Here is a 12589-nt window from a genome sequence, read left to right as displayed (position 1 = left end):
AATTGCGCTCTCTGGATCAACTTATAGCGCATGCCTTTTGCGTTTTCGGAATCAAAATAATTTTCTGTATAGCAGATTGTTGAAAACGCGTACTGCAATGTTGACGTAGAATTAAAACAATACAATGTTCATAGAGCGTTTGATGTTTTCTCTGCAGTTTCCTACATTCAATTAAAAAAGTTTGTATATGTCAAACGAATATTATAAACGCGGGAAGGATTTAAAAAATATGTAGGAATATTGTAAACGTTTTTATTTTACTTGTAATGTAAAAATAAGCAATTTAAAAAAATGACGGATTTAATTCTAATATTTTTTTTTATATTTTCCTAAATCTTAACTAATCTCTTTAAATTAAAAGTGCGCGTATGTAAATATTATGATAGATAATTTAATACTCGCATATATTATTTTAGGGGGAAAAAAAAAATGATTCTAAAATAAATTATTTAAAGAGGTGGATTTAATTTATATATGAAAACCATTGATTTTGAAATTCTATCTCTCTGTTACATTATTAATTTGGAATTATTATATATGGTAGGAAACTGAGCTAGGAATTTATATCACTATCGCGAACGTTTAAATGGTAGAGAATCTGAAAACATGTGCTCCTCTTTATTGTTCTTGCACTCCCCTAGATTTTCCAATCACATTTCTCTACAATGAATACATACGTAACTATTATATTCCCGACGATAACGATAAAGAGAGAATTCATATTCAACTTTTGCTTTGGATATAGAAGTCAAAGCGCTGATAAATTAAAATTTGCCGAAATAAAATTTATACAACCATTTTTAATATTGCGGAAAATAAAGGAAATATAATTCTGCATTCTATTTCCGAATTATACTCTACTTCTTCTTTTCATACTTTAATTATAATAGCATATTACGTAATAAATATATTCCGTATAGTATCCACGAAATAATATTATTTACGTTAAAGTAATAATAACACAATATCCAGCTACTCTTACAATATTTTTGTGAATTTTTTATGAGTTTTATGATATATTTATGTGCAGACATTTTATTCAAGTATGTATATAATATCTTTTCAAAATTGAGTTAAAAAATTTAATGGGCATTTAATATGTAGAAGACTTTAAAAGAGAGAGAGAGAGAGAGAGAGAGAGAGAGAGAGAGAGAGAGAGAGAGAAGAGATTAGCTGATAATATTTATATTTATACGTACTTAGTACTTAAATGCGGCTTAGAGAGAAAGTATACTAAATGAATAATTCTTACAATTAATTTCTCATTAAAATCTTGATTGAAACAAGAGATTAAAAAGTTGCATAGCAACTTTTGCAGTTAATAAATTTTTTATGCGTTAAACTGTTATATCGAATATTATCCTCTAAAGTAGTATCGCGAAATTGTTCAATTTTATTATTATCTTTCGTGCTAATCGAAGTCTCGCATTACAAACGGTAATTTCGAAAGGAAAGTCCATAATCCAATATTCCTGACAGCTCTCACATCTCACATGCACGCGGCGATTATCGAGCTAAGCTTAGGTTTTAGCCTAAGGGGCAACGATCGTTACGTAACGTAGCTTGTTTAAACGTGAGCATCATTATCGCTATCCCGAATACACCGGGGAGGGCATCGTACGTACGTATCGGAGAAAGGAGAACGGGCGGGGGCGGGGGAGGAGGGTATGGGCGAGGGGGGCATTCTATTATGGCGTGCTATGGAGATTTGTGCGGGAGTGACGTTTGCCCGGAGTTTCCAGATCGTTTCGAGCCACTTATGGCACCTCGTGCTATATAGCTCGCGCACGAACGGTGCCTCTTTCGTCTTCGATCAAAGAGAGAAAGAGAGAGAGAGAGGGAATACAACGCAGAGCTCGATATACATATACATAACAGGCAGAGCCCGTACCGTGTCATTCCGAATTATTGCCTCGGGCGCGCCTTTGTCGCAGATGCAGAGAGTGCGAAAAGATCGTGAAATATCTCACGGGAGGTAGGGGTGATGTATCGAGAGCCTGTCCCTCCCGATAATGTGCGCTCTAGCGTAGAGAAATTCGTTCTCTCGCGCGAGAAATCTCATTCCTGCCGGATTTGCGTAGCGCGCGACGTGTGTCGCGCGATTTCATCTGAATTATGACGACGTAATCTGAACGATGCTTGAGAATATCGACGTTTAATTTTTTGATCTTCGACGCGACAATTTGTAGAAATACGACTGTAGCCTGATGCCTGTTCTGCTTTTTCCACTCGTTTCTATTCTCCGATTGCCAAATAGTATACGAAAGTTCCAATTAATTTTTAAATAATTGAAATATTCGAAGTTAAAGTGAAAATGTCTATAATTTTGCCAATCAACGTCACCGTAGAATATTATCAATCTGTCGAGTATCATTTTATACATGCTTCTTCTTTCGAATACAAAATTATCTCGACTTTCGCTTATATGATACACCGATCTTTATCTCTTGTACTTGCGAGACTCGTTGTACATCGCTCATCATCTTCCGCACTCCAATTGCCACTCGAGAATGCAAGTTGCAGGCACTCGTGCGATCAATGGTAGGTACTCGCATAGAAGGAAACCGTTGCGGGCAATCGTATTGCCCGTCAGAGCGACCATTATCGTTATACTTCGAAAATGTAAAGGAACCCGATATATTGTGTGAGATATATTTATTTATTATATATATTATACATATATGTACAACACGAATATATTCGTGTAATTTCGTGTAACATCTTTAAGAGCATATATATCGAATGATACATGATGTATTTCGATTTCTTATTTTTTAATGATATTTTACACATAAAAAGAACTGAAAATTTTTTTTCATTTTTTCATACACAACATTGTCATTAAGACATTCATGCTTTTACTTCTGGTGCATTATGGTTTGCATTTTTTTTTGTTTATTCCAAATTTTATAGTTTTGAATCATGCAGTTGCTCAATGCGTTGTTAATCCTCTGTTAAATCATATTGCTTTAGACAGGCTATTCAAATGAATACAATACAACTGTGATTTATTATCAAAATCTGATCAAATGTAGAGCTTTTCATAGTATAACCAAATAAATGCAGTTATAGGGAATATTGATAACAATACCTTTTATTTAGGATAAAATGCAAACATCTGTCTATTATATTCGAATCTTTTTACCAAATGGGAATAAAATGACATGAAATAGCAGGAGATTTCTCTAAAATGGATTGACGTTCATTCTAGTTCTCTAAAATTGTACCAAATTTAATCGAACAAGAAAATAGACTATATTGATTGAATCACAGATGTGAGGAATGTATATTTTATAACAGTATTAAATTAAATTCTGCTATATATTATATATATTTTTTCGAAATATTTACAATTAATATTAAAGAGGAAAATCAGGCAGGAGAGGAAAAAACTTTACCTTGCAAGTAAATATTCTTTAGGAGTATTCGGGAACTCTATTGCTCTTATATCATCCATTATATGTATTTAATTACAATCTATATAAATATGCTTTTCTTTTCAATAAGAAGTTACGAATCGGAAATACGCATAGAGTTGTTTTACAATAGTGCGCGATCAGTGCATCCGCTAGTATACGATATATACGCGAATACACGAGAATAAAAATATCGCGCGGTGCATCGTACACGTCGCATAAAGTGCAGTCTGGTGAAGCCCGATACGGTGTCTCGCGTATATCTCCGAGCTCGCGACGCGCTTGAAATATGCACGAAACGTAAGTATGAAACGCGCGGTATATCGTATTGCGGCGCCTTTTGTTTTATGCAGAGAATGGTTTCGTCCTCGCGATTCGCCGACGTCCGGCGCGGGTGGGCGGCGGCGGCGGTGCATTTCGTAACATCGGGTGACGTCGCATTTCCCCGCGATAACGCCAGCGAATTATCTTTCCCGGCCACCGTGTCGCGGAGAACCGCGACTTTTTTTTTTTTTTTTTTTTTTTTTATACGCCCGCGACCGCGATGTGACGGTATTAATAAGTAACATTAATAAGAACGGTCACAATGGCGAAAGAAATTACAACATGGTTTTTTACTGAATAAAAGTTGAGAGATAGAAGAGATGACGTTGTTCTGCGGAAACGGAGGAAACGGCCATTGTTTCTCTGCTATGTAAATTAGCCAAAGTATCTCTAGAGGAGAGTTTATATCGACGACTTTCTTATAATGAAAATTGGATGGATATTCCCATTCATCTGTCACATCTTTTACATTTGCTCTCTCTCTCTCTCTCTTTCCCTTAATTATTCTTGGAATTAAATATTTGCAATTAAATGTTAAAGCTAATATAAAATTAATTGGAAATTTAACTTTTATTACTGATTTATACTTTCCTTGTAAAAATTTTTATAATGTGTCAGAAGTCTTTAATTTTTTATTTCAAATAAATGTACCGTATAAAATATGCGCATTTATGGAAATGTGATTTATTTGACGGAGGTCTCTATTCGCCGGCGCATCGATCATCAATTCCTAAACATCGTGGCGTGGAGTGAGAGCGGCGAGCAGCGAATGCTTGCTCGCGCGAGCATCGCGTCGGCTCCGCTCACGGCCAATTCCCGAATTAGTCGCGACCGAATTAATCCCTCGTTCGCGAAGTATGCACGAACGATTCGATCAGCGATGCGAGATCCTGAAATCTCTCCGTGGCAGAGTTCGTGCTTTCGACGTCCACGTTGGCAAGGGTCGGCTCGGTGGCCGGGATCGGGGCGCGCAGGAGGTGGGGGTGGAGGAGGTGGAGGCGGAGGAGGCGGAGGTCGACGAACGCGCACGAGCGTGGTGGGTGCAGGGTTAGCAATGCGTATCTGTCAAGAGCAGAGACTCGCTTTACCCTCTCCCCCTCCCCTCCCCCGCACTCTCATTTGCTTACCTGCCCTGTCTGCTCGCGTTTCACCTGATCCGCTCACTCGCGTCGCGTCTCGCGCGGGTCACGTATAACCGGTCACTCTTCCTTATCTATCTGGTTCCCCTCTCGTAGAGCAAAACGGATCGCGCTGCGATTTGTTCAACTGGAAAATTCGTCACTGCCGTTCTCTTCGCCTTGTCGGGAAACGATTGCTTGGCAAGCATTTTCATTCTTGTTGACTATGTAGCGAGTACGAAGGTAAATCGGTAGCGCGCGACTTTATTCGCTTAGAGACTAATAACGATTCGAGTTTAACGGCAATCGATATTCGATTGTAATAATGTCGGGCGTACAAGTGCGTTATCACACTCACGGTTAGTTTTTTTAGGAAGAGACGGAGGATGAAATTGGGTAGGAATGCAACCGAGAATTTTGCACGGTATATACATACTTATTTTTTCAGACGCAGAGCGTATAAATAATACGCTGTCATCACCCCTGTAAATCTGATAAATAAAACGTGATATAAAAATGTCTATTCGCATTCGCATGTAAATGCATGAATACGAAATGTCTCGTGTGATATGTAGTCGTAATTTACGCTTACTCACGCAGTCGACTACTCGCTTTCAGCATTAATAAATTTTTGTATACTGTTTTGTATTTCGCAATTTTAATCTTTATAAATTTTCGTCGAATTTTAAAGAGTTCTTCTGTATTACACTTCAAAATTCGACGAAAATTTATAAAGATTAAAATTGCGAAATACAAAACAGTATACAAAAATTTATTAATTAATTTATCCATTTGCATAAGTAAGTTTGGAAAGATAATAGGTTTTATGTAAATTTTGTATAAATTTTTTTATTAATACTACTTTTCATATTTATTTAAAACAATAATCTAAATCAATATCTCTCTGATGCTGTTTCAATAACGATATCGAATTTTTTTTTATTCAGGAATCATTTCTAACAAATCAATCCCTCATCTCTGAAACAAAATCAAATAATTCTCGATCGTTAAAATTAAATGATGGTTTTGTCGACGATAAAGTAACATGCCATTTGAAGCAACTGGCGCCAGCAATAAACTCCATCGCATACAAGATCACGACGATTTTGTTATTTCCTCAAAGATTTCACGGACTTTCCCATAGTGTCTCACATTGGAGAAAGAATTAAGTTACTCATGCGAGCATTCGACCGAGGCGAAGGTTGTCCGATAATCCGGTGACGTCTGGTATACGAAACGAGTCGGTTATTGTCTTCGTTTCCTAACTGCTTCATTCGGGAAGGATGTATCGTAGGCTCAACCGGTCTCTTTTTTCGCACGAAAATCTCACACTTCTGCGAGGAAGCATAGCTATCGACGAGGCGAAGTGAGGAGGGACGGAATTGGATGGGAAGCGAAGAAACGTCGATGGAGAGAAAGAGAGAGAGAGAGAGAGAGAGAGGCGGTATCGAGAAATTTCTGAAATACCATGGTCCATGAAATGTACTCGCTCTGCATTCGTACTCGATCTCTTGTCTCCCCCAAGCGTCGCATCGATATGCTTTTCGTTTTATTAGAATTAAATAGTTATCTCATGCAAACAAAAAAAAGATTAGACAGTTACAAAGTTTCCCAATAAAAAAAAAAAAAAATAAAAATATAAAAAATCATTTAATTAATAAAATAATTTTTTTGCGATTTATTTTTTCTTTTGCATTAACAATTTTTGCCATTTACGCAAAAAATCGAATCTCTTACGTTTCATAATATTTTTTAATAAAAAATACTTACATAATATATATAAAAACAGACCAGATTTGCACTATTAAAAAAAATTCATCTGATAAAGTTAAAAACACCGCGTTCAAATTTTTTTTTTTTTTTTGTAGACGTTAATTATGGAAGACGATAAGAAGCTTTTGACACCGGCTTGTGGCTGTTCAATGCGTTGTTTGGGGCGCGGCGTCGACATCATCCCGTGAGTCTTCTGCGAATTGATACAAACCTAAAGCTGGAGGGGTATATTAATCTGGGTATTACAAGACTATCGTTTTGTATTCGAGGGAGTTATCAAAGAGAGTATTAGAGGACCGGAGCTAGACCCTTCCTTTCGCTTCGATAAGTACATTCGCCCTTTCTGTTTCTTAAAGCCGCGATCTATGAGTTTTCTTAACTCTTATCTTCCAATACCCAAGAAACTTATGTAAATAAAAAGAGTTATTTGAAAAAGTATTTTTCCGTTCTATTCTCTTCTCAACTACTTTTCTATCTATTTATATATTATCAAAATTAATTAAAATTTAGTAAAAATCGAGTTTTCCATTTTATTTCAAGTTAATATGAAATAATCTTTAATTTAATTACATTTAATAATATTAAAAATCAAGATCAATAAAGGAATATTATTTGAGAATACATACACACGCGACATTTATAAACGTTAGTCTGCAATGTTATTTAGATCTTTTACATATTTGCAAATGATTTATTCGTATTCGCCGTTATGTCAAAATTATTTATCGTGGTTGAGATAGAACCACCGAAGATTCGTGTGGTATCGCGCTGTGGCACACGGAAAAGAAAAGGGAAAGATTGGATGTTGGAGGAGAAGATTAGGGTGATAGCCCCGAAAGTTTCTCGTACGCGTTCGCACGCGCGTTACTGGTAGCTCGAAACGATCCGCCTACACACAGTTGTTGGCGTTTGGTGGTAGACGATAACGGTAATCCAATTTTTCGGAATAATATTTGTCTTGAAGATCGACGACTAACGTCATGCGACGCTGCTGGTGTATGCATATATATGTATGTGTATGTGCATGTGTGCGCTGTACGCGGTGCTCCATTCCTATCGTGACGTCTTTCATTTTATTTTTTAATCTATTTTGCGATATGAAATGTCGGAAGTCTAAACAGAGTCTAAATCGTATAACAAAAATGTCGAAACGTTGAATTATAGAAATAAAGATTCAACATTAAAGATTAAAGAGATTTCACGGATAAAATTTCAAAAAATATATGAATCGAGAATATATAATTAAATATATTTTTAAACTAACTTCAAAAATAGAATATTTTACGTTGACTCGAAATTAATTTAATATTTAATTGCCAGAATAATTAATCTGTTGGCATATATTTACTATCGTGATGCAAAGATATTGAGATTAGAGTGACTATATGTGAATATACCATATACAATGTTAAAAGTAAATTTAATTTTTAAATAATATTCTCTTTTTTATTATTGCAATATATAATGAGGACAATTTTTTAAATAGAAGCACACATGGAGAAAGAGAAATAACGAGAAAACTGCGTTTTTATAGATATGTTATAGAATAACAGCAACCTCTCGTGATGAAATAAATGAAATAATCTGGAAATATATTGTACGTGTAGCTCATAGAAACGCTTTTGGATATTTTTCTACGTAATATTATTTTACGTACAAAAATATTCAAAAGCGTTTCAGTTCAAAATATTGACGAATTTTATTGGTAAAAATTTATCACAAGCACGCGAAGAAAGATTTGCTTGCTACTCGTTACTTGTAAGAAAGGCGTAGAAGGAAAGAAATTTATAGATATTTGTCCAGTTAATAAGTCAAAAATAGTTGATATGCCGTTTTCTCGATTTGGTGCTTTTATGATGTGATAGATGGGACGCATTTCGTGGCCCCATCTCAACAGTTTGGCAAAGCTTTGAGAGAAATAATACGCTCCGCTATCGAATTTTTTACGAGATTAAGGATGAGGAAAACAAAGAACGTTTTTCTTTCAGCGAACATGTAAAAATATTTGTGCATTTAAAGGAAAAATTTAAAATCTCAGTTTTGGTTCGTGAAACATTTTACATATGGTAAACGTAAAATTTATATTTTGTTTTTAAAAATTCTTTCAGTTATGTTACATAAATAGATTGTATATTATCTTTTGGTCTTTTTGATATTCAGATTATGCGATCTTCGCTGTAGATCGTTGATTGTTCATTACACCGATATAGTTCGACATTTAAAACGAGAATAGTACCAAATATAATATATTTTCTCAGCAAACGGTGGCGAGCGACAAAAAAGTATGCTACTTCGTCAACGTTCGCTTTTATTACCGATTTCTCGGTACGCGAACTTCTCGAATAAAATTATCGTTAGGGAATTCGTCAACCGATAGAACCGACGACAAACGGGCAAAGTCAAGCGTCAGGTCGGTTTCTCGTCTTCGGTGAGTTTCCGTGAGTGCGCTACGCGATTTGCATACAAAGACGAGAACTCGACATCTCTTCGCGCCCAGCGACTTTCTACATCAGGCAGAGTGGATGTCGTTTTAGCCACTGTTCGTATATCGATTCTAAAGAGACGTTTTTAGCGCGACCATCGCGGAATCGGTTGCACCTTTGCATTATTTTATGGTATTTTGCCACGAAAGTGAATTTATCTGATCAAATAAAACGAAGACTGCGTATATCGATTAGAAAGAATTTTATACCACATCGGGCGCACATACAGCGTTGATATTTTGTCACTTCAAATAATAATGAAAAACGTTAAAAAATGTAGATTAAATACTTATTCACTGATATAAACGATTTTAAAAATGTAGTGATTATATATATTTAACATTTATCTCTGAACTTACTTATGGGTATTTATTTCATATTCTTTTAATCATATTCTTTTAGTGAAATTTTATTTATCTTTTGTTTCATGAATTGTTTTCGAAACATGACTTTAGGGAAAGGGAAAGTTTTAACGCCTAACGAAGATGTCGATAAATTTGTTTGCTTGTAAACACGAATAAAGATCAAGAATACTGAAATAGCGATGTCAAAATATCATTAATTCGTTAATTTATGCGTCATATTATGCTGGTAAAATAATAATTACTTGCCAATTAAATATTTATATAAGTAGCGCGAATGCGTCGTGTCCGAATGGATAAGCAATTTCGAAAAAGCAATTAATGCGTTAAATTTATGTTATCATTTTTGAGATTGCGATAAAACTAAGAACGTAATTTCTCCTCTTCCTTTCCCCGATACATAGAATTGTTTTTTGCGTTAAGCAATTTATACAGTAATTAAATAAAATCTTATGAATTTATTGTTAATTAAATGGCATTTGACATATTTTCACAATAGGTTGTAGAAATTAATTATTTGAAATTATTAGCAAATTATTTTCTTTCTGTTATGCAAATATGTATAAATATGTAGTTGTTCTTAATATATTATAGAAAAAAAAAATTATGAAACTATTCAAAAAGAATAAACAAAAATACGAATACTCGCGGAGAATCTTTCGGGAGTCCGTCAGTTCTACTAATACATTCGCTTCAACGTTTCTCCAATCTGCCCTCCCGAGAATCCCTCCGACACACATTCGCGCTCTATGTAGGAACAACCGACCGACCCCCCTGTAGAGTCAGACGAAAAATCGGATCTGGGGTACGTGCCCGACCAAGTTCGCGCGCGCATTTTTATGGGTGTACGTGTGTGCGACTGTGTGCGCGGGGAAAGTCTAGGAAAAGAGAGACTTTCAACGTAGGGAACACCGCCGCGCTATTCGTTGGTTCTCGTGGAACGAAAAGACACGCTCGACTAATTTTCTCGATGCGCTCGTCTGGTCGATCGACGTCGATTTCGAGTGGGCGGGAACTCGTAACTTTGCGAGGGAATGCGGTCCGGGAGGGTGAAGGAGGCGTTCGAATTCATGACTGTCGTAAATATGTTAATACTTCGTAGCCACCCCCGTTGTTGAGAGGGTGACGGTTTTCGAAGACGTGAGAGGGCATCTTTCTATAGATATTCCTTATACTGGAGAGGCACATTGTGAACGGGCGAATTGCATCGTCAATTTAACGCCGTGGAGCATCGAAAACTTCTTACGAAGTTCGGTATTTATTGCCTATTCAAAGCGCGTTCGATGATGCGCTTTTCTATTGTCACTGGTTTACGCGACTTTTCGGTAGCGCGATACTCGGTGAACGTATTTACGATGCGCTATCGATTGTAACTGAAACTGTGTTATCACATTTTTAATTTGCTATGATAAATCGATATGGAGAAGGTATTCGTACAAATAATTACAGTCAAGTAGAAATAAATAATGAAAGAACGACAATAATAAAACAATTTGTATATTAATTTGTATTAATTGATCGGTTTTATTAATAGATTATTTGGATTTTAACTGATTTGATATAAATATTCTTTGATTATTAATAACGCGTTCAATTATTCATCCTTATCGAGTTAATTTCGGTTGTAGGATCCTTAATGGATGTCGATTATAATCGTGATCGATTCGTCAAATTTATTTTTCCATTTCGTGGATTCGAACATGTAACGCCTATCAAATCGATTATAACGTTACGCATACTCTATATAATGGTTTTGACGCGAACAATCTAAATTCTCTGGATATGCTCGCAGCTATTCCTAACGATTGATAGAGCTGTAATTGTATTGACCGTGCCTACAAATAACATGCCTGTACCGCTAATACACTTTAGGACTATGGATTTAATGGCCCGTATTCTGAACGGATCGCTTACAAGAGCAGTAGCAGTTATTAGCGGTAGGTCATTAGACGGTTTGCGAGGCTAACGGCCGACAGGTTCGCTGAACATGGTCATTTATAATCGTTAGGCTGCGCATTGGTGCTAATCGAATGTCGAGATAATAACATATCGCAGCGAACGAAAAATCTTCGAAATTTGACCGATTGCGCGATTAATCCGATTGTTAGATCATTGATTGATACAGATATCTTAATATTATTATATTATAATAATTATTAGAAATATATATTTATTTATTTATGTAAGGAAGGAAATATCGCTTTATTTTCATTATTGATATATATATATATAATTGTGATTGATTCTAATAATCAATAATGGCACATTTTCTTTGCAATAGAGGTAAAAACTATCGGAATATTATTCTATGTTGATTGCAATCGTATTAATTATTGAAATATATATTCTATTAGGTTCACAATCGCTTTCAAGTTGTCGCTTCATCTTGGCTAAATATGGAAGATATGACTATTCAAACAATATCGTTTTCCGTGTGTGTGAGTTTTACGTAGATTATCTTTCGCACAATTTCAAAGACACGGTGATAAACGCGAGGTGGCGTAGTTAATATAATGAACAACGGCATTATACCTTTAGTATTTAATCAAAGTGCAGTTCGGTCATCGTCTTCGGTCGCTGTGTACATGCATCTGTAAAATACCGTCACCGCCATAATAATATCGATTTTCCGCGATACGAGATCCCAGCGTCTTTGATATACCTTCTCTTTTTTTCTTTCATCTTCCACGATGACGGATCACCCTTTGTAACAACACACCGAGTAAACAACGTTCTTGTTTTTATGCGCATATATGTCCGCGGATGTCGCTCCTATGTATAAAAATAGCGTATGCTTTTATCTTGGCTTTTATCTTGACTACAGTTTATATCTGAAGTCTTTAAATGCGATTATCGGATAAATATAGAAGTTTTTCTCCGATGGAATTAAATAGGCCGCAACGTATTAAATGTTACACATATAGAGATAAATGATATATTTATATTTCCAATATATATTTTCATTTTTCTTCTTAAGAAAGTTCAGATAATTATGTTAAATGATATAGAATACAACAGGATCGCCGTGTATAGTGTATACATAATGGCCTCGACGAACGTAAACATTGTTTACAATGTCTTATTATTACGAGGTCGCCGAACATTGGAAGAGG

The 12589-nt window shown here is 35.6% G+C and overlaps 1 protein-coding gene across 6 annotated transcripts in view; it reads left to right on the top strand.

Moving 5' to 3' along the window:
• Positions 1-12589, top strand: part of LOC138933807 (uncharacterized) — a 249198-nt gene that overhangs the window by 35941 nt on the left and 200668 nt on the right. The window contains exon 1 of one of the 6 annotated variants that reach the window (XM_070296810.1): positions 6775-6815. The exons of the other annotated variants lie outside the window; for them this stretch is intronic. The gene's annotated coding sequence lies outside the window, so the exon portion shown is untranslated. Of the gene's footprint in view, positions 1-6774; positions 6816-12589 lie in introns of those variants that run through there. 6 annotated transcript variants of the gene reach the window in all.

The sequence above is a fragment of the Polyergus mexicanus genome, unplaced genomic scaffold, assembly GCF_030449975.1.
Source record: "Polyergus mexicanus isolate NDT 795.1 unplaced genomic scaffold, iyPolMexi1.0 SCAF_6, whole genome shotgun sequence".
In the NCBI taxonomy this organism is placed as follows: Eukaryota; Metazoa; Arthropoda; class Insecta; order Hymenoptera; family Formicidae; genus Polyergus; species Polyergus mexicanus.
Note: the sequence above shows the minus strand (reverse complement) of the source record. Positions and strands in the feature narration are given on the sequence as shown.